The sequence below is a fragment of the Canis aureus genome, chromosome 32, assembly GCF_053574225.1.
Source record: "Canis aureus isolate CA01 chromosome 32, VMU_Caureus_v.1.0, whole genome shotgun sequence".
Lineage (NCBI taxonomy): Eukaryota > Metazoa > Chordata > Mammalia > Carnivora > Canidae > Canis > Canis aureus.
In genome coordinates this window covers 35,871,906-35,898,525 of record NC_135642.1, presented here as the reverse complement: position 1 = coordinate 35,898,525, position 26,620 = coordinate 35,871,906, and the positions used below count along the sequence as shown (strand labels likewise).

Below are 26,620 nucleotides of genomic sequence, written 5' to 3'. Positions count from 1 at the left end.
AGAGCCAAACGAGGAAACTGAGGGGAACTGCCCCACGTCCCAGAGCAGATGGCCAAAACATCAGTTCATCCTTTGTGTGCTGAGGGCCTACTAAGCGCGGGGCACTGGGTCAAGGGTGGGCACAAAGATGGAGGTGATGAGGCCTTTGCAGTGAAGGGCTCAAAGTCTTATACACTTGAACCATTTGGTGTTTTTTAAAGATACATTTATATCTGCTACCAAAGTTTTCTTACAAAACCATGTGTGGGAGGAGGGGCAAGGATGATTTGGAGACCTGACAACAGGGAGGTGACCGGGGCGGGGGTGGGGTGGGGAACATGATGGCAGAAAGAGCCCCGGATGACAAGCCATGGGGCTTGGCTTCTCGGTTCAGCCTGTTGCTAACATGCTATGTGACCCAGGAAAGTCACTTCAGTCGCTGTGGCTCTTGATTTCTGAAGAGGACACTATCTCTGCCTGACCTCCCTTTTGGAAGTACTGTATGTTCCACACCATTGCCTGAATTCATGCCAATTGGCTTCTTATTGCAAGCCTCCATCACTCTGCCTGAAGAGCTTCTCTGGTGGCAGGAGGATGCTATACCCAACATGGGGCCGGCCAGAAACAGGGGACCCCATGCCCCCAGGAACAGCCCTCAACAAAAGAGTGATGGGAGTTGGGGGATGAAGACTGGCCTTCCTGTCCCCTCGAACAGGACAACTCTGAAGGCATGTGTTCACAGCCTCTCGGGGCTCCGTGGTGGCACGGAACCCCAGCCGCCCCCCACAGGGGTACTGTGCTCATCAAGCACCCTGTGTTCTGGCCATTCCTTCCACCTCTCACATCCCTCCTGGTGCTTCCTGAAACCACCTCCTAAATAAACGACTTGCACTCAAATCCTGTTTCAAGCTCCACTCCTGGGAGGAGCCAAATGAAAATACTTTCCTGGATGGTAAAGGAGGAATCCAGCCTAGAAGGGTTTTAGCCCCCATCTGCAACAACCCCATTATGGTGTAAAGGAGTAACTGAAGCCCCCAAGGAGAAGCTAAGTCCCATTGGTTGTAACATTCCCCATCTCTTCCCTAGATCTCGAGAAAGCAGCCTCCTGAGCCTCACGGGCCCGGCCTCCCATCAAGAACAAGGCCTAGAAGTAAGGTCCAGGGTCTGGAAGAGCACAGAGGTCGGGGCACCAATGCAGGGGTTCTCTCAGGCAATAAATGCCCTGTTGGCCCCCCACCTCACTCCCACCAGCCAACTCCTCCTCTTCAAAGCAGATCAGCCTTCTCCACTTCTACAGAGGCTTCTTGAACATCTGCCCTGTTCTGGCCTCCCGGAGTTCCCTGCTGCTCCTGCCCTTCTATGGGGTCTGGGGCACCCTCCAGCACCACACCCAGTACATGGCCTATGGGGAACCACTATTGATGATGAGTCTGTATCATGTCTTCCCAAAGGTCTCTGAGGGCAGGACTTGGGCTCATTTTCTTTTTATCCTCAGATGCTGGCTCTTACAGCTCTAAAATGCTTGCTGAGTGAGTAAGAATAGGAAAACCCCTCAAAACTTGTTGAACCCCAGAATCATTGTCATTTCCCCACCTACAGGGAGCCTGATGGAGATACCAAAGACTGGAGATTTGAGACCACAGACTGGAGCCATAGAGGTCAAATATGCCCCCATTGCACAGATCCAGAGGCTTCCATTCACATCTAGAGGTACACAATGAAGTGGCCTTGTGACAGGTCCCTTCTTGGCACAGTTCTGTAGAAGTCGTGGTTTTAAATGTTTTTCTAGCTGTGGAATTCAAACAAAATCTTCTCTAGAAGTCCAGCATGTAAATAATTGCCCTGAATGAAATGGGGGGTGGGTGTGGGTGGAGTCCTCTCAACAACCCCTTATCCTTAAGGGAAACCACTCTGAGAGTGCCCTGGGGCTCCACAGGGCTGTTTAGAAGCCACTGGCCATGTGGGAAGAGCTGGGTTGTGTCTAAAGACCCAGGTTCTAGTTCTACTCCAGGCTGTGTGACCCTGGGCCAGTCACTTCACCTCTCTGGGCATCAATTTTTTTCATCCCTGTGATGGAAAAGATAATGTCTCCCTCACAGGGTTGCTGAGAGGCTAAAGCTGATAACCAGGGTAGCTTTGCACCATATTATGGCCACGCACAAAATCTGTTGTCAGGCAGCCCAGAAGGACACGAGAAATCTTATGTTATTTTGAAACAGGAGCTCTTGGAGGCACTCAGCCCTGGTCTGCAGAACAGACACATGGCTTTGAGACTCAAGGTTGCCTTTTTTCTTGGGGCTTCAGGCCCCCACGTGCTCACGGGGCGCCTCTTTGCCCCAGACCTCATTACCCAGCCAGCTGGGGCCCTCGCACAGGCATTGTTTCTCGTCCCTGGGTGTAGAGCTGGAACACGTGAGCACGGAAAATTCATCCCCTCGCTGCTCTACCAGCCAAACCCCGGTCCCAGCCCGGGATGCGGACCCCTAAAGGGAAATGGAGGCAGAGTGTTCTGGCTCCAGGAATCAGCTAATGGAACCTTGTTAATTACTATGTAAATTACTTTAATAGCCTGGATCCCCCCCAGACTATTGTTTAGGGGCTGGAGACTCTAGACTGGGAGATGGGGTCTCAGGTGAGGGGAAGGAGCAGCCTATCCTTGGCCCCAAGAGCTCCCATGTATGGTGTCCCATGGGGCAGGAGTAGAGGCACAGATGGGGAACCAGAGGTGAGAATGACCTCATGTCGACCATGGTCCATGAGGATCATGAGAATGACACTGACCTGCAGGAATCAAGTCCATCCTTGAAGGTTGACCCTAAAAAGGCCCCCAGATGATCTCTGATCCACCCTCATGCCCTCTCTGCATCCCAGGAGAATGGAAGCCCAGAGCAGGTGAGTGACTTGTCCAAAGTCAAACCACAAGGTGATGGCCAGGCAGGGGCTAGAATGCCAGTCTCCCATCTCCAGCCCAGGGATTCTCACACTGGCACCTGTGGATGAGCAGGACTTGGGTGTCTTGCCTGAAACATCAGATAGTGAGATTTTCCCAATTTACAGAAGAAAAAAAATAAAGTTAAGGGAAGCATTGTCTTGATTTCAAGTACTACACGTAGCTTTTTAAAAAAGATACATTATCCTACAGATATGATACGTAGCTATATTTTCTTCCATAAATGTGCTTTTGTACCACACAACCAAGTATGTCAAAACATCACAGTGTTCTATGAAGGACACCATGACTTTAAGATTCTCTGACCTGAAGAGAATACTCATTCCTGAAGCACTTCTTTTCATCTCAGTTTTCCAGATAAGGGAAGAGACACTGAGCAATGCTAATAATGACTTATGCTAGATCAGTGCTCTTTCCACTGTGCCATTTGTTAAGAGTATGTATAAACCGAGAGTGAGTAAGTACCCAGAGGGTTAGGAAGGGGGACGGGGTAGAATGAGGACGGTACTACAGCGGGGCTATTGCCAGGAGGAAGAGCTGTATGGGACAGGCTCCCTGACCTCTCTCCTGGCTGCCTGCGGGCACACTGTTCCCTCCTGCAGCATGGGCTGAGTTTCAGACAGTAGGTCTGCTGGCAGGACGGAGGCTGTGCTGGAGTGGTTTTATCATAACACAGTGGCTCTGTGGCCACTTGCTACCTGTGTGACCTTTGGGCATGTGGCATCATCTGAGTTTTGATTTCTTCATCTGAAAGATGAGAAACAGAACACTTGCCTCACAGGCTGGTTGAAAGCATGAAATGAGATGGTAGGTACTATGCACCTGATATGATGCCTGACACTCGCCTTCTCCCTCTTTGTCCCCATTTCTCTCTCCAAGATGTCGATATAAATATTTTTGAATCAGGGTCAGGCACAGGGACCTGGGGCATCACCCAGCACCTTCCTTGCACCTCCACTGCACTGCACCCACCTACAGGCCATCAGTGGCTAGCAAGGCTAAAAGCCCAAAGCCTCTCCGCCTCTCCCTCACACATCCTACAGGCCCAACTCTGCCCTAGGCTTGGCACTGACTGTCGGCTCCCCACTGCCAATCCCCAATCCTCCCATCAGCACTCCCAACTCAAGAAGCCTTTGGGGTGTCTCCAGAACCTGCTTTCCTTGGTTCTCAATGGTGCTTCCTCCTCCCCTACTCTCTACGGATATACACCACCACCTTGGCCTGGGGTTCCAGCTTTCAGTATTTCCTGGAGGCTGCTAGAAGGAAAATATAGGGCCATCTGAGACTTGGTCTCTGCCTGCGGGGAGGGGGAATAATATTATCCCCTCTCAACCATGTGAGGGGAAGTGCATGGAGGCTATGAAGCTCTTCCAGCAGCAGAGGTTGTTACCGTTTGTGATAGGTATAGAGGTACAAATATAATGTCGGTGTAAAAATATGCCAGACTATCTTGTCTAATGGTCTCCTGCTGGGGCTACTGTCTCCTCCTCCCTTCCTCACTTCCTCAGAGGTCATGTCTTTGGAGAAACCCTTTTCTCTCCACTTCTCAGAGGGAACTGTCATGGCGTGTTCACCTGCCTGTCCCTGCACCTGGCTGAGCTCTAAGAAGGGAGGGGCCACATCTCACTTACCTGGCTCTGAACTTTACTTTTGGCCACAAGTAAGAGAATCCAGCCAAAGCTATTTAATCAAGAAGGGGAATCTGCTAGAAGGCCATGAATGTGCTTCAGGAGGAGCTCAAGGAAATGCAGCTGGAAGCCCTCAGGAAGGGATTAAGATCAGAAACAGGTCACCACACTCTCCCTTCCTCTCTTACCCCCTTTTCTTCCTCCTCCACATTAGGATTTTTAAGATTTATTTGAGAGAAAGAGAGAGAGAAAATATAGGGGGAGGGGCAAAGGGCAAGAGAGAATCTCAAGCAGACTCCCTGCTGAGCCCACCCTCCATCTCAAGATCCTGAGATCATGTCTTGAACAGAAATCAAGAGTCCTATGCTTAACCAAGTGAGCCACCCAGGCGCCCCTCCATTTGGATTTTCTAACTTTCTGCTCGGCGCCTAAAATATTGACTGTACCATTGCCAAAGTGAGAAGCGGTCCACTGTGCACAATTTTAAAGTAACCGGTCAAAAGCTGCCTGGATAAACCTAAGGCCCTCACCTTAAGCCTTACCCCACACAGAGGTTATGAAAGGGTGGGAGTCAGAAGTTAAGGTGTTTGAGAAGGAGGATGGCTTGGGAGCTGGTCTGTATGGTGCGTGTTCTTACCACCTACGCCAAGAAATGATAATGGCCTCTAACCTTAAACATCAACCTGCCAGTTAGTTTCCCAGAAAACAGAGGGGTTTATTCAGGGATAATAGGACTGCCATGCGAACAAGCTCACTGCAGCAAAAACATAGGATTGCTGTGGGACAAAGGGGAAACACACTTTTATAAGGAAGGGGCGGGGCTGGAAGGCTGTTGTTAACCAAGCGCCCATTGGAGTAGACTGGTAGTTGGAAGCGTACTGGCTTATTGGCTGAGCTGAGACAGTCTCTCGTTGGCCGCACTATGGGGCGGGGAGGAAAGCCTTTCTTCCTCCTGCTGCAGGAGTAAAGCAGCATCCACCTGTCTTCTTGTGGGATTTTCAGTGGCAATGACTGGTAGGGCTTGAGAGCTCTCCCCTCCCAACCTCCTGACTCCATTGGAGTGAGCTTCCCTTTGTGGATTTTCACAAAGCTGACACTGATGGAGCGCTGCTGGTGCGCCAGCCCCCATGCTAAGCACTCTAGGGGGGCGATCGCATTAGACCCTCCCAACAGACATCTGAGGGGGGCATCTCTTAGAACCCTCCCCCCATTTCACAGATGAGAACACTGAGGCACAGGAAGGTTAAGTAACTTGCCGAGTACATTTCAGAGCGTGGATTCAAGCCGTGCGTTCTACTGCATCACGTGTCAGCCTGTGGCAGCGGCACATGTCACTGTGACCGTGATGACGCGGGTGTGCACGTGCACCTGTGTCCCCAAGGGGGGTACATACACGTGCATGTGTGACTGCCCGCGTGGGAAACCACTTCTGGGTCTGGCTCCTTTGTCTCCTGTGCAGAGCTGGTGAAACTTTACCCAGCCGCTGCCCTTTGGTGACCATTTTTCTTAATGAAAAATTTAGTGAGCGGAGGAATGGTTGCCGTGCACTGGGGAGCCCTGCACGCTTGGCAGCTTCCGCAGATGAAGCCCACCGCGCTCCCTGTTCCCATGTCAGGGGGCTCTTGGGGAAAACCACAGCCATGACCCAGGACAGGGGGCAGCTAACTTCCCTTGGCCACCAGTCAGGCAGGCTCCTCCACCCCCAGCCTTATGTCTAAGCGCCTCCTCCAAACTAATGCCAGAGCTGCCTTCTAAATGCCCACTCCATCCTGATCACAGCCCTGCTCCACAAAACTCCATGGCTCCCTTCGACCCTAAACATAAAATCCCATGCCTGTGCCTAGCTTTCTTCCAGCATCCAGGCCCAACCTGACTTTCCAGAAAATCCTTTGAGGTAGCTGCCAGGGCTGGCACTAAGTGAGGGGAGAGATGCCCTCCCTCGAGGGGTCCAGCCTGCTGTGCCTTCCCTGCATGTGCTCTGCAAACCTTGACACAGGAGTGGGCATAGCCATGGGCTCCTCAGAACTGGACCAAAGGTGCTGCAAGAAATTAAACTCTGATTCAGCAAAGGTTCTGAGCACCAGCTCACTGCTGTGCCCCTCTGTCTCCATCCTGTCACTGAGTCTCACCACACCCCATTTTGCAAGTACCACAGTGGTCATAGTGTCTGACGTGCTAAAGTCACAGAACCAGCAAGTAGTGGAACGAGAGCTGTGATGACCACGGAGTGAGGATCTACTGTGGGGCAAGCCTCATAGTAGAGCTTCCATCTTTTACTTTGTTAACCCTTGGGTCAACCCAGAGAGGTCAGTCCCAATTATTCACTGATTCCATACGTATGAATTCACCAGCTCAATGAAATGTATTTTAATCCCCAATCAATACTCCTTGTGCTTTCAGGGTCATGTGCAGACATGAGCAAAGTGGCAAAAAACTGGAGTGGTCCTATTCACATGTTCCCAGGTGAAGTCCAACAAGGTGACGCCTCTGCCTTATTGTCTCAGCTCACACTACAAACAAGTGGCCTTTCTCTGGTCTCTTTAGTGCCACACTTTTCACATTTTTGTCCTTTTTGTTGGTGATTTCTTTATTTAGGGTGGCCCCAAACATACTGCTGAAATCCTGTCTAGTGTTCCTCGATGCAAAAAGGCTATCGCATGCCTTACAGAGAAAATTGGCCTATTAAATAAGCTTCCTTTTGTTAACAAATCAATAATTTATATTAAATAAGGCGTCTAAACAGAAACACACATAAAACAAGGATATCTATTGATCAATTGACGAAAATGCAACCAGAGGCTCACAGAAAACTAACCCTGCATTTTCCCTAGGATAATGGCTCAGTATTTACTAATTCAGTATTCTCAGCTGCTTTCACAAACCATGGCTACCACTGGGGCGCCTGGGTGGCTCAGTTGGTTGAGCAGCTGCCTTTGGCCTGCTTCTCCTTTTCCCTCTGCCTGCTGTTCCCCCTGCTTGTGCTCTCTCTCTCTCAAACAAACAAAATCTTTAAAAAAAAATAAAAAGAACATGGCTACCACAAATAATGAGTAGCTGGTGAAGAAGCTATTGGCTCAGAGAGGTTAAGTCACCCACCTGAGCTTCCATAGCTAGTGAGCTGCAGGCCATTCTGAGAGGAGTCACACCTAAGTGGTCCCCCAACCCAGTTCCTTTCTGAGGTGTGGGGTAAATGCTGGTGGTCTGGGGTGGGGGGGCAAGGTAACGCCGATTTGGTATTAAATAGCATTATCGAAAGTTCTTTTTTGTTGATCTCTCTCGGTCCTTAGGATTAGATACAAGTATAAACCTGAGTTTGGTGCGAGTCAGTCCTTAACACCTCTCAAATCTTCCTGCTGATTCCCCTTTTTAATAAAGGAGAACAACCATCAGGTGCACAGCCTGTAGCAAGTAGGAGGGTCAGGCCAGAATTTAGCAGCAATTATCTTTATACTTGCCTTCAAATAGAATACTTGCCACAAATAATGGCTCTTAATAATAGCTTTTAACTTTTAACAAGGTGATAGAAAGTTTTTCTCAAATAGATTCAGTTAAGTAAAGATCTGGATATAGAAAAAATGTTAAGTAAATAAGTGTTAAGAAAAAAATCCCAAAGATGGTCTGTAGTGGTTTCTGAATGAAGCCAAAACCAAAAAGGTAATGGGTGAATGACCGGTATTTCAGGGGTGCAGGCAACATTCTATTTTTTCATCTTGATGCCAAATACACAACCATGTATCAAAACTTTTAATGGTTTAAACCATAGTGCCTTTAAGCCAACAACAAATTTATTATTTTACAGTTCTGGAGGTGAGAAGTCAGTAGGGCTGTGTCCTTCTGGAGGCCACAAGAGAATCTATTTCCCAGCCTTTTCCAGCTTTCAGAGGCTGCCTGCACTTCTTGGCTTGTGGCCTCATCTCCTATCTCTAGAGTCAACATCAAATCTCTCTCTCCTGCCTCCTTCTTTCCTAAGGATGCTTGTGATTGCACTAGGCCCACCTGGATAATGCAGGATACTCTCTCCACCTTAAAAATCCTTAATCACACCTGTAAAGTCCCTTTTGCCATGAAAGGTAACATATTCACAGATTCTGTGATTAGGATGTGGATATCTGTTGGGGTCCTTAATCTGCCTACCACACATGTTAGTGTGAGGGCATGGAAGTGCATGCAGGGAGACAGACAGCGTGTGAATGCACATGCCCAGAAGCATGGGTGTGCGTGGTGGGGGTGGGGTGTACAGAACCTGCAGAGGTGGGCATTTAGTAACTAAGGCTCCTCCATGCCCACAGCATTCCAGCACAGCCAAGCATGCAGCTGCCACCTGCCATTGTCCCCTTGAAGCCTGTCTTTGCAGCCCTGCTGTGGTCTGTGATATGGCCTCTTCCCTCTAAGCTGGGACCAGAGTAGAGGCAAGGGCTGGGGATCCCATAATGGGGATGGGTGGTGCTGGCTTGCCAGGGCCCTTGCTGAAGACACAATGGCCTGGGTAGGGAAGGTGGCCCTGGTCCACCCTCAACAGTCGGTTCAATTGCTCTTTAAGGAGCTCCTTGGGAAACTTGGGGCAGATCCATTGTCTGTATTCACAGAGAGTCATTTGGTCATGTTTCTGGGCACCGTGGCCACCCCCATCCTGGTTTGGCTGGGCATGGGGGTTTTATAAACTGCCTTCATAACTGCACCATTTACTTTCAAAACTGAGGTGCCCTCTGGAAATAGCTTATTAACAATTACAAAACACAATAGTAGCAAGCTATCCTTGGTGTGCTTCCTACCTTCCACATGAGTGTGCTAAACCCTTCACACACATTATATGCCTTAACCCCCACGCAACCCCACGGTTTACAGGTCAGGAGTCCAAAGTTACAAAGGTTAAGCGACTTGCCCAAGATTCTGAACCAAGTGAACACAGAGCTAGGATTTTGGTGCAGGTCCTAAGGGTTACTCACACTGCCTTATTTCTGAGAAGGGCATGCCCGGGGACCCATTCCCTTGATTGGGCTTGGCTCTCCTGGAAGTTCTCCTCCAAAACTCCCCAAGCCCTGGGGAGGAGAGGATAGAATGGCCCAGGTCTGGAGCTGTGCCTCTGTCAGTTTAGCCCCAGAACTCCTGCTGACAGGCATCAGCCCCTTCAGGCCATGCGCCCAGGGCCTTGGAGCGGGAACTAACCCAAGGGATTGGTCTCCAGCCATTTTTCAAGGATACGAACCAAATCTCAGGCGAGAGATTTTTACACCTAATTTCCCTTCCTTAAAAACAAAGAAATCAATATGTAAAGTATAATTGCCAAAGTGTCTAAAATGCTATAATCCAAACGCTCCCACAAAAACCTCACAATGAGGGTTATGTCAAAAAGACACAGGAGCCAATGGAAAGCGCTCCAAATGGGCAGAGCTGGGACAATTCAAGCAACAAAATAAACAAGTATCAGATTATAACCTGAAGTATAAAATACATATCCATGAGTCCATAGTACTATAAATTAATGATTGAATGAATGAATAAATAAGGGAGACAAGACAAATCTCTGGTGCAAAAGAATTCCAAATAATTTATGCAGATACTCTGCACTCAGGGAAGAAAAGCACAAGTCCCCAAGCCTTAAGTATGGGTTGTGCATAGTGACTTCCTTCCAAAGAGCATGATAGAGAAACAGAAGAGTAGCCTACCGTGGAGACAGCTAACCGAAACCACCTCAGCCATGTGATCAAGGCCAACATCAAGAGTGTATGTTGATAAGTATGATGAGAATGGCACTTTAAAAAAAAAAAAAAAGAGAGAATGGCACTTTACTTCTGTGGTCTTCCTCCCCCAAACTCACAACACTGGTCTAAGCATGAGAAAAACAGCAAAGTTCAGTAGAAAGGCCTACCTGACCAGTGCTCTTCAATACTGTCAAGGTCATCGAAAACAAGAAGAGTCTGAAAATTTGTCACCGCCAAGAGGAGACTAAGGAGACTTGACAACTAAATGTAGTGTGACAGCCTGGATGAGCTCCTGGAAAAGAAAGAAAGTAGGTAAAAACGAAGGAAATCTGAATGAAGTAAGGACTCTAGTTACTATGAATGCACCAGTATTGGTCCATTACTGATAACAAATGTACCATACTTGTGCAAGATGTCACCAAGAGGGGAAGCTGGGGGAGGAGGTACATGAAAGGAAGCTCTCTGTACTACCTTTGCAATTTTCCTGTCAATATAAAGCTATTCTAAAATTAACATTTATTTTAAAATAACATTAAGCTGTTATTTAATATATACATTAAATTACTAGCAACTTATGATATTTATTATCTGAGCTTTAAAAGTAACAAAAAGAATAATAATTTTGGGATCTATTCATGTACTTTAATTAACTTTTTAGCCACATCTGTTTCTAATACCGTGTTACTGGTACTTTTCTAAAGAATGTGTTTTTTTTTTTTTCTAATATGGTCTCTTTCTTCTGCCTCAACGAATTGCTATAATCATCTTCAAAGTTTTATTTTATGATTAATATAACAGGAATTGTTGATACCCTTTGTAGACTCTCCTCTGTAGATCACAATATTTTTTCAATTTAAATTTTAGTTAACATACAGTCCAGTATTGGTTTCTGGAGTAGAATTCAGTGATTCATCACTTATACACAAAAAACAGAGTTCATGACAAGTGCCTTCCTGAATACCCATCACCCATCTAGCCCATCCCCCATCCACCTCCCTCCATCAACCCTCAGTTTGTTCTCTATGGTTAAGAGTCTCTTATGGCTTGTTTCCCTCTCTCCTTCTTTTCTCCCCGCCCCCTTCCCATATGTCTATCTGTTTTCTTTCTTAAATTCCACATATGCTATTGTTGAGATCACAATTTTTTTAATAAGAATGAAGTTTCTCTGCAGAGATATCTGGGAAACCCTGAGCAAATTCTGTCAGATGGAGGATATTCTCAATTCCTATTTCTTCAGATAGGAATGGTTAATTATTTCAGCCCAAATATTTTCACGGGTAGTGTCTTTTTAACCTCCATTTAGAATATTTTTCTTTAACATATTATGAAAAGATAAAAACCACATAACTTTTAATTCTTTTTAATATTTTGCCAACTGTAGATGCTGCAAAACGTCAGCCTTTCATCTTCCCTTCAATTCAAACATAAAATATAAACTTCCCCAATTAAAAATAGGAGCTCCATCAAAATATTCTTCCCACAAGTCAAAGAAAAACTATAGAATTTCAGAATTAACTCTTGGCCACCATTTGAGCTCCTTTATTTATTTATGACCTAACTTGTTCAACAATTCCCTCATTTTGAGGGATAAATGTAAATTTTTTTCCAGTGTGAAATTACTGAAATTTGCTTAAGGCTTTGTCTTTAATACCTAAAATTTGATACAAGTTTTAAAAGTTACAGTTTTTTTAGCATACTTGTGGAACATTGTGATTAAAGACTTTTAGTTTCTTTTGAAAATTTAGAGGACTCATTTACAAAATGTTCAATTCCACTGTAAATGCTTAATTTTACAGAGTAATTCTCCAAAGGCTCAAACATTTAAAAATCCAACTGATGGCAGCCAGCAAAAACAAAAACAAAACACATCTTGCTATGCAGTCCTGTGCCAAATCATATTGGATGACTGAGGCAAAAGGAAAAATCGATAATAACGATCCTGTCTACTCAAAATGTTGATATTTTGTTCACATGGATTTTTTGTATTAATTCTGATTTTTAAGATATTGCATCAAAATATTATTTGTTTTAACTACTATATTTTTGGTGCCCCCTTCCCTCCCCCCACAACCCCCACCCTCCTCCCCACCTTACACTTTGTACCAAAGGTGGATGCCTTCCTCCCCACCCTAGTCCTGGCCCTACTGCCATGTCGAAATATGTTTTATATTAAATATCATCTTTGCCACAAAAATATTATAGTGTAATTACTCTTTATGTGTGTGTACATGCAAATAAGTACAATTTCTATTTCAATTGATACACCATTTCAGCTTGTTTTATTCCTATTTTCAAATATGTGCACCACCACCAATTCCAAGTTCATTTCTGCTCCATGAATTTCCTAATTGGATGTGAATATTGTTTTTACCATGCTGCTGTGTTCTACTAAAATTTATGTTTGTGTTTGCAAGCACAAATAACTCTATCTATGCTGAACTTTGTAAACAAATGTGCAAATAGGTTTACAACAACGTGAGATGTTTTACCTTCACCTGAATGAACTTACAAAAGCTTACTTTCATTCCACTACTAAATTCCACTAAAATTCATCACTGAATTTTTTTAAAAGATTTTATTCATTTATTCATGAGAGACACACAGAGAGAGGCAGAGACACAGGCAGAGGGAGAAGTAGGCTCCCCGAGGAGAGCCTGATGCAGGACTCGATCCTAGGACCCTAGAATCACGACACCTGAGCCAAAGGCAGATGCTCAACCACTGAGCCACTCAGGCGCCCCAATAAACTGAATTTCTATATGAAGCACTCAATGACCTTGATTTAAAACTGCTGAAGACCAGTGTGTTTGGTTGCCAGGAGCAAAGAAGCCCTGTCGAACTAGCTCAAACTGGAGACTTAATGATGGGGATGGTTCCACCAGCAAAGATTCTGGGCCCCTGGTGGCATCAGGACCAGCTATATCAGCACTGTGTGGCCTGCCTCCATATTTCTTTTATTCAAAAGAAGAAAATGAAACTAATTTGTTTAAGTTGCTGTTGGGGGAATCTCCCAGAACATCATTCCTAACTGAGCCAGCATCCAAATCTCTCCTTTCCCACCAAATCCAGGGCAGGGTCAATTTGATAGAACCTCCAGGAAGCACATATCCAGTTCAGAGCGATAACCCCTTATTCTCTCAGCCAATGGCAAGAAGCAGCAGCCATTGGATATAAACATAGTTGTAGGAATCACATCCCAACCCTGCTCTGATGGGGCAGGAAAGGAAGGGACATTTATTACACATCTATTATGGGCGAGAGGCATCGGCTGTTAGGACTTATTTAATACCTGTGAAGAAAGTGCTTATTCCTTTTTATCCATTAGGAAATAGGCTTCCTAATTCATTTAGAAACTGAGAAACTGGATCTACTTTCTATGAAATTTAAGAACAGGCAAAACTAACCAATGTTGACAGAAGTTCGAATAATTGTGACCTCTGGGGGCAGGGTGGCACTGACCCGGAAGAGGACACAGGAGACCTCCTAGGGTACTGGAAATTTTCTAGATCTTGGATATGGTGATAGTTAAATATGTAAAATGTCACTGAGCTGTACATGTAAGATTGGAAATGCATGATGCACTTCATCATATGTATAATAAACCTCACCAAAAAAAAAAAAAAAAAAGAGGTCAGTATGTAAAATTCTGAGGTCAGTCTTCACAGGCCTTATATAAGCAATGATTAGTTATTCAAGAGCAGATGGGGGAACTCTTTTAAAGCTGGGTTCTAACTATCTTAAGGCTCCATGAGTTGGAGATGCCAACTAGTTTACATTTCTGAAGCAAATAGAAAGTAGTAAAAAAGAGAGAGAAAAAGCAGCAAGATAAAAAAATATCTCTCTCATGGTTTTGGTGCTTCCTTTGGAAATGACAGTACTACAAGGAAAATTTGTATTCTTGTTTGAAGAGTTCTGGCCAGTGCTGAGCTACATCTCAAACACACTGACAAGGGAATAAGAGTGTGGGGACCCTGGTCCATTCTGGTTCATGCGTCCCTATGCTCCCCATCTGTGTTTCTGAACCAGGGCGTGATATTGATACTCAGACTGAAGTCACATTTAATTCTTGTCATAGACATCCCTAAAGTGGGGTGCAGAACAGAAGGCCCAGACAGAGATGGAGAGAAGAGGAAAGGAGGACACCATAAACTGCTTCTAGAGACTGTACATTTGTCTAAGGTAAGTTAAACAGTAACACAGAGCAAGAGCTGTTGAACTTTCCCTTCTGTGCCAGGACTTTGGCATCCTTGATTTCATCTTATCCTCCCGGCAGTCCTGTAGGTTAGCGTTATTACTGCACTTTACAAGAGACGGGATGAAGACGCAGAGAAGTTCAGTGATGTACCCAGAGCCACACAGCAAAGACCTGACTTGCCCATATTCCTCCTTGCCTGCTGCCCCCACCCCTGAGTCATTCTCCCCAATGCAGTCAGAATGATCTTTTAAATCCTGCCTCCCTGTTTCAAATGTTTCAATGTGTCCCCAAAGCTTTTAGAGACAGACCACATCCTCACCCTGGCCCCTATCTCTCTCCCATCACTTGGCTGCTTCCTTCTGCCACAGTGGTCCCCAAAGTGTTGCTCTTCCTTTTACCACAGTACTCTCAGCCTGTGCTGTCCCCTCTGCCCAGAATTTCCTACCCCACTCCCTTCCCCTGGGAGACCCCTTATCGTTCTAGACTCAGCCCAAGTGCCATCTTCTCAGGGAGACCTTGCCTGGGCTCTCACATTCCCATGCTCTAGCCACGCTTGGAGAATCCTGCATACTTTCCTCACATCACTTACCGCAATGTGTGAGTAAACATTTGTGTGACCATTAATTGAATGTCTCTCCCACTAGAATGTAAGCTTACTGGATCTGCTCCACTCACCTGTATCCACAGAACCTACCAGTGTGCCTCACACCTTGAGGGTTCTCCAAAATTTGATGAGTGGCTGGCTGAGTGATGGATGGATGATGGATGAGGCAGAGAAAGTATTCTAACCCAAGTCCATCTGACCATAGGACCCTGCTCTTTCTACTCCATTTCACCAAGTCTGCAGTCCTAGGATCTCATGAAGACCAAGTAAAACCAGGACACTGGGTGGCTCAGTGGTTGAGCATCTGCCTTTGGCTGAGGTTGTGGTCCCGGGGTACTGGGATCTAGTCTCGCACATCAGGCTCCCCACAGGTAGCCTGCCTCTCCCTCTGCCTATGTCTCTGCCTTTCTATGTCTCTCATGAATAAATAAAATCTTAAAAAAAAAAAAAAAGACCAAGTAAAACCAACATGGCTAAAGTTACAAGAGATCTCAAAGACCTCCGGTCACCAGTCCTAAAACTATTCCTCTGGACCTAAAAATTTGTGGTTCATACTTTTTTTCTCCCCCCTTCCCCCCGAGTTTCTTGAAAATGTTCCATTGTTGTCCTTCTTCATATGTTTCTATGAAGAGGTCTGATGCCAAACTGAATCCTTTCCATCATAAGGAATTGGTCTTTTTAAATTCAAGGCCCAGAAGATTTGTTTCTTTATCCCCAAAGTCTAATGCCTTGGAGCTGACCGTTCCAGGTCTATTTCCCCAAGTACAGAGTTAGCCCTTTGAACACAAGAATTCAGATTTCAGATCTTAGTTTATTTCCAGAGAGTGTTATTGTATTATAGTTTTAATTTTTTGTTCTGTTTACTTGTCTTTTTTTCTTTCTTTCTTTCTCCAGGGACTCTAATTATATAAAAGTTGACACTTCTCTGCCTGCCCTTTCCAGCCAGCAGTTTCTCTTTGGTGTTATTAAATCTCTTTATTTCATCTTGGCACTCTGAGCTGTTTTCATCCCTCTCCTATTATACTGTTCAATCAAATCTATTCTCCCCTGGGCATCTTGTAATTTGTTTCATTTCTGAGATTATTTTCTTTTCTATTTCTTTCCTGAATTTAGTAAACACTCATTTTTGGATCTATTGTTTCTGTTTTGTCTATTTTCCTGTCTGAGCTTTTATGATTTGAGGTGGGGTTTTTTTCCCTCCTATCTGCAAATGTTTATTTAAGGATATTTAATTCAAGTCTGGGTGTTCTGTAATCGTTTTTGCTCTCCTTCACCATTGGTTTTGGAGAGAATTTTATCAGCTGAAACTATTTTGACTCTTTGCTGTTTAATTGCAGGTTTGTGTAGATGTCAGCTTCCATTTTCTGTCTTTTTTAAATATTTGATGTTTTTCTCGACCAGGACTTATAGGTGGTTCTATGTAGACAAGGGTAAAGCACCTGAGAGACTTTCTCAGTTTTAGTTCAAGAGTGTCCTCTTCTGTTGGTACAGTAAAGTGGTTTTATTTTTTATTTTTTTTTTAAGATTTTTTTTTATTTATTTATTCATGAGAGACATAGAGAGAGAGAGGCAGAGACACAGGCAAAGAGAGGAGAAGCAGGCTCCATGCAAGGAGCCTGACATGGGACTTGATCCCAGGATTTGGGATCAGGCCCTGAGTCAAAGGCAGATGCTCAACCACTGAGCCACCCAGGCGTCCCAGTAAAGTGGTTTTAATAAGCTTCCTTTTTTTCTATAGAACTCTTAATTTCTATCCCTCACTTCCTTATTTTCCTTCACCATCAACCATCCAGGAGATTCCTCTCCTTCCGAGTTATCTCTCTCCCACAAAAATGACTCCTTATAAAATTGCACCTTTGGGACGCCTGGGTGGCTCAGCGGTTGAGCATCTACCTTTAGCTCAGGGTGTGATCCTGGAGTTCTGGGATTGAGTCCCCCATCGGGTTCCTGCAAGGAGCCTGCTTCTTCCTCTGCCTATGTCTCTGCCTCTCTGTGTCTCTCATGAATAAATAAATAAAATCTTTAAAAATTTTTAAAAGACTGCCACCTTTGGTCTCATGCTCTCAAGCCCTTTTATTCAATTCCTCAGTAGACAGCACTCTGATCCTTCAGTATATCCCCACTCAGGAGAGATTCTTATTTTCTGGGAGTGTTTTTATGTAAGCTCTACCACCATTAGAACTTGCTGCAATCTCCTCTTTTCCAGTGGTGTCCGCCCAGCTCTGCCCTAGCAAAGCCTCTGGAACTGGCTCTGTTGGTTTCAAATGCTTTTCTGCATTGATTGATATATGCTCCTGTCATCTTTCTTCTTTGGACTGTTAGTAGAGTGGGTTATGTTGACTTATCTTCAGTGTCCTGCATTCCTAAGACCATTTATTTGTTATGTATTGCTGGATTCAATCCGTTAATATGTTGTCAAGGATTTCTGTATTTATGTTCATGAGAAATATTGATCTGTAATTTCCTTTTCCTGACTGTCTGGCTTGGGCATCAGGATAAAATTAGACTCATAAAATGGACTGGGAAATGTTCCTTTCTATTTTCTGGAAGAGATTATATATTAAAAGATTGGTTTGATTTCTTCTTTAAGCACTTGGTAGAACTTGTCAGTGAAATCTTTTGGGTCTGAAGCTTTCTTTTTCAGATGGTTTTTAACTATAAATTCAATTTCTTCAATAAATATAGGACTAGTCGAGTTATTTCTTCTTCGATGAGTTTTTAGCAATTTGTGGTTTTCAAAGATTTAGTTCATTTTATCATTTAGTTCATTTTAACACAACTTAGATGTTGTCCATTAATTTTGTAAAGTTGTTCATATTATTCTTCCCTTATTAGTCTTTTAATGTGTGAGGTCTGACAATTCATTTTCATCCCTGATACTGGCCATGTGTCCTCTCTCTTTTTTTTGTAGTCAGTCTTCCTAGAACTTTATCAATTTTATTCAAGTTTTTCAAAGAATTAGCTTTCTGTTTCATTGTTTTTCTCTATTGTTTCCTTATTTTCCTTTTCATTTAATTTTGCTTTTGTCTTTATTATTGTCTTCCTTCTGCTTGCTTTGGGTTTATATTTCTCTTCTTTTTTTAGTTTCTGAAGGTAAAAATGTATATTGCTGATTTGAGATCTTTCCTCTTTTCTAATATAACCATTTAATGCTATCAATTTCCCTGGAAGCATTGTTCAAGCTGCACCTCACAATTATGGTATGTTTTCTCTTTATTCAGTTCAGAATATTTTCTAATTTCCATAACACTTTCCTTTTGACCCACAAGTTATTTCAAAGTGTGTTTTTTAAGTTCAAAGTGTTTAGAGATTTTCCAGTTATCACTCTATAAATTTCTAGTTTGATTCCATTGTGATCAAATAACATACCTTGTATGATTTCAATTATTTTTAAATTGTTAAGACTTGTTGTATGACTCAAAATATGGTCTTCTTTGATGTAGGTTCTTTGTACACTTGGAAAGAATTTGTTCTCAACTGGTTTTTTTTTTAATGTTCTATCATCATCAATTAGTTCCAGTTGGTTTATGGCTCAGCTCTTGTATATGCTTGCTATTTTCTATTTATCTGTTCTGTTAATTACTGAACAAGAAATAGTGAAGTCTCCAACTGCAACTGTGGAGTTTTCCACTTCTCCTTTCAGTTTAATCAGGTTTGCCTCATGTATTTTGAAGTCCTGTTATTAGGTGCATACACACTTAGTATTGTTATATCTTCTTGATGAACTTCCCCTTTAATTGTTGTCATGTGTCCCTTTATCCCTAGTAATTTTCTAGGGATAGAAAGACTACTTTGTAAAATATTAATATAGCCCACTCCAGCTTTTTTTTTGATTGGCATTTGCATGATGTATCTTAATCTTTTTTTTAAACTGCTTTATTGAGACACAATTCATATATCATAAGTTCACCTATTTAAAGAGTACTGTTCAGTGGTTTTTAGTACATAGGTCTTAGTCTTTTAACCTATCAATATCATTATATCAACACAATTGTAGGCAGCATATAGTCGTATCTTGTTTTTCTAAATCCATTTTAACCACTTCTGTCTTTTAATTGATATGTTTAGTTCATTTAGATTTAATGTAATAATAGGTATCTTTGAATTTCAGGCTGTCCTTTTATTATTTATTTTCTGTTTGCTCTCTCTGGTTTTTGTTCCTCCGTCTCACCTTTCCTTCTTTCTTTGGGTCATTTAAACATTTTTTAGTTTTCAATTTTAACTTATTGTATTTTTTACTAATCTCTTTTAATAATTTTCTTAAAAAAATAATAATTTTCTTGTGACTGCAACTTACATACTTAACTTTTTTCACTGTCTACCTTGAACAGATACTTAAATGGAATGTAGAAACTTTACCACCATGTAAGTCCCTTTACCATCCTTTCATTATATTATAGCTGTCATATATATTAGATCTACATTGAAAATGTCATTTAAAAAGTCCTAATTTTTGCTTTAAACTGTCAATCATACTTTAGAGAACCCAAGAGAAGGTGAATAGTCATTTATTCAGATATTTACCATTTCTGCTATTTGTCCTTCATCCCTGATATTCCAAGTTTCCTATGGTCTCATCTCCCTTCTCTCTGAAGAACTTCTTTTAGTGTTTATTTTAGAACAGGTGTGCTGATAACAAGGTCTCTTAGTTTTCTTTTACCTGAGGATATTATTTCACCTTTACTCCTAAAGAATAATTTCACTGGGCATAGAACTCTGGGTTGGTGGTTCTTTCTTTCAGCACTTCCAAAATGTTATTTCATTTCCTTTTAGCCTTCATGGTTTCTTTTCTTTTTCTTTTTCTTTTCTTTTCTTTTCTTTCTTTCCTTTTTCTTTTTTCTTTCTTTCTTTCTTTCTTTCTTTCTTTCTTTCTTTCTTTCTTTCTTTCTTTCTTTTTTTCTTTCCTATTCATGAGAGACAGAGAGAGAGAGAGAGGCAGAGACATAGGCAGAGGGAGAAGCAAGCTCCATACAGGGAGCCCGATGTGGGACTCAATCCCAGGTCTCCAGGATCATACCCTGGGCCAAAGGCAGATGCTCAACTGCTGAGCCACCTCCCAGCCTTCATGGTTTCTGATGAGATATCAATAGTCATTCAAATATATGGTCTCCTACAGATGATGCACTTTTTTCTCTGACTACTTTCCAGATTTTCTTGTCTTTAGTCTAAAAATGTTTGATTACCATGAACCTGGGAGGTGATGTTTTTGAGTTGATCCTGTTTGAGGTTTGCTGGAGTTTCTTGAATCTATAAATCTGGGAAGTTTTCAGCCATTATTTTTTATTATTTCCTGAACTGCATTTTCTCCACTCCTTCAAGGGACTCTGATGGCATGAATATTTGACATTTTAGTATTGTCCCATGGGTGCCTGAGATTCTCTTCCATTTTTTTTCTCTACTTTCTTCAGATTGAATAATTTCTACTAACCTATCTTTACATTCACTGAGTCTCTCTTCTGTCATCTCTATTCTGCTATGGACCCCATCCAGTTATTTTTAAATTTTGGTTATTGTATCTTCCAGTTCTATATTTTCCATTTGGTTCTTCTTCAATCTTCTGTTTTTTATTGAGACTTTCTATTTTTTCATTCATTTCAAGAGTGTTCATACTTCTTATAGTTATATTAGAAGCTTTAAAGTCTTGTTCTGATCATTTCACTATCAATGTTTACTTGGAGTTGATGGCTATTTATTGTCTTTTTGTTGTGAGTAGAGATTTTTCTAGTTCTTCATATCCCAAGTCACTTTAGATTGTATCCTGGAAACTTTGAATATCATGTTATGTTACTCTGGGTCTTATTTAAATACTAAGAAGAATGCTAATTTAAAAAAATTAGCAGAAAATTGATTGAAGCAAGGTTCAACCATAAGATTCTACCCACTTTTTGTAGGCTCTGGTTCCAAGATCAGTTCAGTATTCAGAGCCTTTTGCAGTGCTATCCAAATGTGTCCTACATATGCAACAACAGCCTGAAAACTGGGTGGTGGTCCACCCCATAGTTCAGTTCTCAAAATCTTTCATATTCTGTTTAAGCATCAGATTGATGCATGCAGTTTGGAAGTGACCCGAGGTTTACACACAAAGTTATGGAATTACTCTCTGGTGCTCTCTCCTCTTTACAATTACCCCCAAAACTTCCTGGCTCCCTGGGGCCTCTTTTCCCAGTTCCCAGCCAGAAATCTGGGGCTTTAGTTTCCTAGCTTTGCTATGCAGATTTGTGTCTGGGACCAGATAGTGGGAGGACAGAGAGAGAACACAGCAACAGGAATTTGCTCAATCTCTTGTGTTCACAGATCTCTTAACAGAGAGAAGGTTTTCTTACCCTCAGGATTTTAGGTATCTACTTGCTGATGCGACCCTCACCATTGCCACTACTGCCACTGCAAGGCTGACCGGACAGACCCTGGCATGGCTGAGAATGGAAAAGAGAAAAAAGAAACAAATACTTCCTTCTACCTCTGATACTTAAGAGCCCCCTTCCTACTCTTCAGGCCAGAAAGAAAACTCTATTTGCTTTCTTAAAGCTCTTTCTGCCTGTACACAGTACACACTTTCAGATTTCAGGCTGCCTTTGAGTCCAGGCCAGCCAATACTGGAAGGAAAAAATGAGAAACTCAACCCAATTCAGTTGTACTTCAAACCCTTGTTTCTTTCTCCACTCTATTCATTACCATTACTTTTCAATGGTTCACACGTTTTCTCCAGGTATTCAGTAGGAGACCTAACAGATCGTGTTTACTCCATCTTTCCCAGAACCAATCCTTTATCTGTTAGGCTTCACTTTCAATTGTATTTGTAATTTCTAGAAATTCTATGTGTTTCTTTTTCAGATTCATTTTATCACTTTTGATATTCTCTCATTCTTTTGTCATACATTCAATCACTTCTTTATTTTAAACAAACCACACATAATTATTTTATATTCTATAATAGATAATTTCATTATCTTTAGTTGGTTGGTATTGCTGTTGGTCGGATTCAGCAATATTGTTTTCTGCTGACTCTCATTACATGTAGCTTATTTTCTCCTCTGTTTAATGATTTTCTTTTTTTTTTTTTTTCTTTTAGTATGACCTCCTGTTTCTTGGGAGTTTATCTGTGAGAATTCTTTGAAGCCTAGATTTAAACTGTGTTTCTCCAGGGAGCATTTGCAATTGCTTCATCAGGCATCTGGGGAATACTTTTAACTGCATTTTTATTTAGATTTGGGGGGGGGCAGGGGAATGCAGGGACCAGTAGGCAGTGTGAATTCTGGCACCACACCCACTTAAAACTGGACTTGCCCTAGAGATTCTCAGGAAAGACCCTTCTTTCTTCTGCTTCAACTCCAGTGAAGACAGAGGCAGACAAATCTCTGTGGACATGCTTCCTCCCTAGTTGACTAGCCCCTCTGGGATCCTAGCTTTATGTAGAGGTCTTCACAAATATTTATTTGCTTGGGCCCCAGAAATTACCTTCTGTGCCATGAGCTGTATAGCCTGTTAAACCCAGACTCTGGGTCACCAGGAATAGGCAGGTATCCTTTGGGCAAATGCTAGCTCTAAAATGTATATACCTCTATAGACTCAAGATTTCTTGATGCTTCTGAACACTGACATTTCCCTCATTTTTTGTCATCTAAGCTATGTTATTAAAATTATATTAAGGGACGTCTGGGTGGCTCAGTGGTTGAGCTTCTCTCCCTTTGGCTCAGGGCGTGATCCCAGGGTTCCAGGATGGAGTCCTGCATTGGGCTCCCTCTGCCTATGTCTCTGCCTCTCAATCTGTATCTTTTGTGAGTAAATAAATAAAATCTTAAAGAAACAAAAACTATATTTTAAAAAATTATCCAGAATTTTAGATGTTTTGTCCCAGGGGACATTTCTCTACATATCTACTGGAAGTGGCACCTCTGATTCCTGATAGGGAAATTTATCCAGATCATGATTGTGATAGCTAATGAACTTAGTTTTATTTTGCCCACCTAACTTCATATTTACTATTGATTATATTTTCATCCCTCTTTCTCCTTTCCCTTTTTTGGCTTGGTCAAATTTCTCTTTATTCCTTATTTTGAATCCCACCACCACTATCACCATCACTTGTTTATTTAGAAATTCTACCCTCTTTTCAATTTTGTTGCTTATTTTTCCTGTTCACTTCCCACCATCCTTCTAGATCTTTAGAAGACTTATATTCTCTGTGCTCCAAAACATCCTTTCCCCTCCATGGATTTGCTGATAATTTAGATCACCACTGTCCAAAAGAACTTTCTGCAATGATGGAAATGTTCTGTATCTGCCCTGCCCAATATAGTAGCCACTAGCCATGCATGGCCAATGAATGCTTGAAAATGGTGACTGCAATTGAGGAACTGAATATATGATTTTATTTAATTTTAATTATTTTAAATGTAAGGAGCCTCGTGTGACTAGTGACTACTACACAGGACAGTGCAAACTTTGATACTTCATTTCTGACTCTTAATAGGTCTTCTCTTATAGCATGGCCTTTTTTTGTTTCAAGAATCCCTACTTGAAACAACAAATTAAGCATGTCGTCATTCATGTAGATTTGGCTAATGTATCCATTCCTTCCTAATGTTTCCTGTACTCTTTTTCATTTCCCATCTTTTTTCTTTTTCATCCCCTATTTTAAAGATCTCTCTTCTAACACAGATTCCATTTGGTTTGAGTATCTCCCTAAGTATTTTGTTTAGTCCTTACATACCCCCAAAATGCCCTGAAAGAATTAATGGTATCTTGACTAGAATGAAGATTCTTGGATCACAAATCTTTTCTTTAACAGTGTGTGGATATCTTGTTATCCAGTATTGCAGATCTAAAGGTTATTATTAGCTTAATGCTCTTGAAAGCCACCTAGTCTCACCTTTGTGAACTTGTACAATGTCCCCTCTATCCTTGAGCAGCAGGTAATCTCTAAACTGAGGTATATGAGAAATAGAACTTTGCTTATTTAACTGAATTGTATTTCTTTTTTAAGCCCTCATTTTACTTGGATGGAGAACACCTAATCTTAGTGAAGGCTATACCTCGGTTCTTGGGTAGGGGTGGGAATTATGTAGTGCTAAGGTGAGGGAGGAAGTACACAAGGGAGATCAAGTTCTTAGCCATCTGTCTTGCTGTCCTTCCTCAAGACGTCTAGATATCAGACATTGATGCCCAGTGACCATGCATGGCGTCCTTCTTGGCTCCACCTCAGCCTCTCTGGGTCCTCCTGCCCTCTGTGCCTTGTCTGTGCCATGCTCGGGAACACCAGAAACACATTCGAGTTCACCCCACTACAGGCTATGGGAATCCCTCCTGGGCACCCAGGAACCTTCTGCTGCTCCTGGCAATTCTGTAAGGCCAATTGGGCCCATCTGCCTGGGTGCCCACTGGACAACTTCCATTTCCACTCTACTACCTATTATGTTGCATGGAGGCTCCACCCACCTCCTTGGCAGTACCGAGAGCCCAAGGCCTCTCCCTACTTGGGTTTCCAGACCTAACTGGGGGATCCATCCTCCTTTCTCACTTCCCTTGATTCTTCTCCCTCCCCAACTCATGGACTCTTTCTTTAGCTGGCAGGGGGTGGGGCACATAGGGGGTGAGTAGCAAAGAATAGATTGAAATGCAGATGTCCAGACATCCCAACACAGGTTCCTCCCAAGCCTACAGCGAGTGTGCACACAGTAGAATGCATCCTGCCTGTGCACAAATGCCTGGGAAGCCTTCAGAGCAGAGACTTGCCTGCCGCGTGGGGAACACTTGATCAAAGCTGAATGGAGGAGGTTGAGGCCACCCAGGCAGGAGGTCTGCAGTGTGCTCCCACTCTTGATGCCTGGTTGAGTCTCCACTGTGGGCCAGACGCCTATCACTGCTTGGACCCTTAGTCAGGGTGCCATGGGAGGTGGGGCCAGGGAAGAGGTGAAGGAGAGGAGATGAATGAGCATGTCCCCAGCATACTGCCCCAGCAAGGCCACCTCACAATGACGTCATGCCAAAGCTTTCCAGGCATTCTCTTATCGAATCTTTGCATCAGCTTTTAGAGAACAAAAGAAAAATTCTTCTTCTTTCCCCTTTTATAGGAGATTGAAGCTTCAAGAGATTGAATAATTTGCCCAAGTAACTGGAGAAGCCAGATTCAAATCAGCTCAACTGTTGGGCCCCCAACCTCCATACCACACAGCCTCTTCCCCACCAGTTCTGCGGGATGATACCCACCTGATAGAGGAGCCAAACGCCCTAAGGAGGAAAAGAACTAGTTCAAATTAGTGGAAGAGCCACACCCGAGCCAAGCAGTAGAGACTGGGCTATTTAACTGCAGGGTCCCCACCTCCCAGGTCCTCTGGGCAAATGGGAAGATGGGCAGACAGATCCAGGCGTTCCTGCCCTGGGGTGGCGGCCACCGGGTAGGCGTAGTACCTGTCCTGGCCAGCAGAGGTCGCCTTACTGGGTGGGCAATAGCAGGGCAGGCCCGCCCGAACTCTCCTTGGGGCCTCGGGGTGTGCAACGCCCCAGCACTGGGAAAAACAAGAGTCCAGCTCCTGGCCTTGTGGAGCTACCAGGTGTGCCCCCTACACCTCGCACCTCCCCACCTGCCCCGCGAGGGCCCTACCCCAAGGAGCGCACCTTCAGCTCAGCTCCCAGCGCGGGCGCCGAGGTCCCGCTGAGTGGGCGGGCGGCTGCTAGTGGCTCCGCCCTCCGGCCGTAGTTGATTGGGCCGGGGCTGGACACGTGACACCAGCCCGACCAATCAGCCTCTCTCCCGGGTTTCCAAGGCGCCCGTGCTCCCTCCCTGCAGCCCAGGTGGGTGCTGGTGGCTCCGCCCTCCGGCCGTAGTTGATTGGGCCGGGGCTGGACACGTGACACTGGCCCGACCAATCAGCCTCTCTCCCGGGTTTCCCAGGCGCCCGTGCTCCCTCCCTGCAGCCCAGGTGGGTGCTGGTGGCTCCGCCCTCCGGCCGTAGTTGATTGGGCCGGGGCTGGACACGTGACACCGGCCCGACCAATCAGCCTCTCTCTCGGGTTTCCAAAGACGCCGGTGCTCCCCCCCTGCAGCTCAGGTGGGTGCCGGCGGCTGCGCATCCCCAGCCCACCCTGGAGCCAGGCGGGTGGGAAGCGGTGGCCTGTGGAGGCCCTGAGGACGCCCCCCTCAGCTCTCTGACCGGGGAGCAGAGTGCACCACTGGCTTCAGCAGCTGTACTGCAGATCTTAGAGGCCAGCAAAAAAATCCACCTGCCTCATATTACCTGCGGGGAAACTGAGGCTCAGAGGGAGAGGGGGTGACATGTTCAAAGTGAAGGAGGATGGGGCAAGTGGCCACCGCCGTAGTTGGATGTGAACAGGGAAGTCAACTGAATTATGACTGAGAAAGGGGCATGCACGGGGCGTGCACAGGGCACACGCCTTTGCACGAGCTCTACGCCAGGGAGGGCTTTCCTCACCCTCGCCCGGGTGCCAGCGTCTCCACCCCGGGCACTCAACGCGGCCACGGTCATGCACCTGCAGGGGCGGTGGCTGAGCACGCAGGACCGCAGGGGGCAGGACCCCCCCCACCCCCGCTGGCCTCCCCAGCTT

At 44.1% G+C, this 26,620-nt stretch overlaps 1 long non-coding RNA gene across 4 annotated transcripts in view; it reads right to left on the bottom strand.

The window, feature by feature from the left end:
* The window catches only part of LOC144303425 (uncharacterized), a 51,188-nt gene extending 25,405 nt beyond the window's left edge, over positions 1-25,783 (bottom strand). For 2 of the 4 annotated variants that reach the window (XR_013370486.1, XR_013370485.1), the window contains exons 1-5: positions 25,673-25,783; positions 25,265-25,285; positions 21,382-21,471; positions 10,427-10,551; positions 10,224-10,310 (exon numbers count right to left, since the gene is read on the bottom strand). This is a non-coding gene — a long non-coding RNA (uncharacterized LOC144303425). The remainder of the gene's footprint in view (positions 1-10,223; positions 10,311-10,426; positions 10,552-21,381; positions 21,472-25,264; positions 25,286-25,672) is intronic. The other 2 variants (XR_013370483.1, XR_013370484.1) reach the window with 2 other exon arrangements.
* Positions 25,784-26,620: the final 837 nt, after the last annotated feature.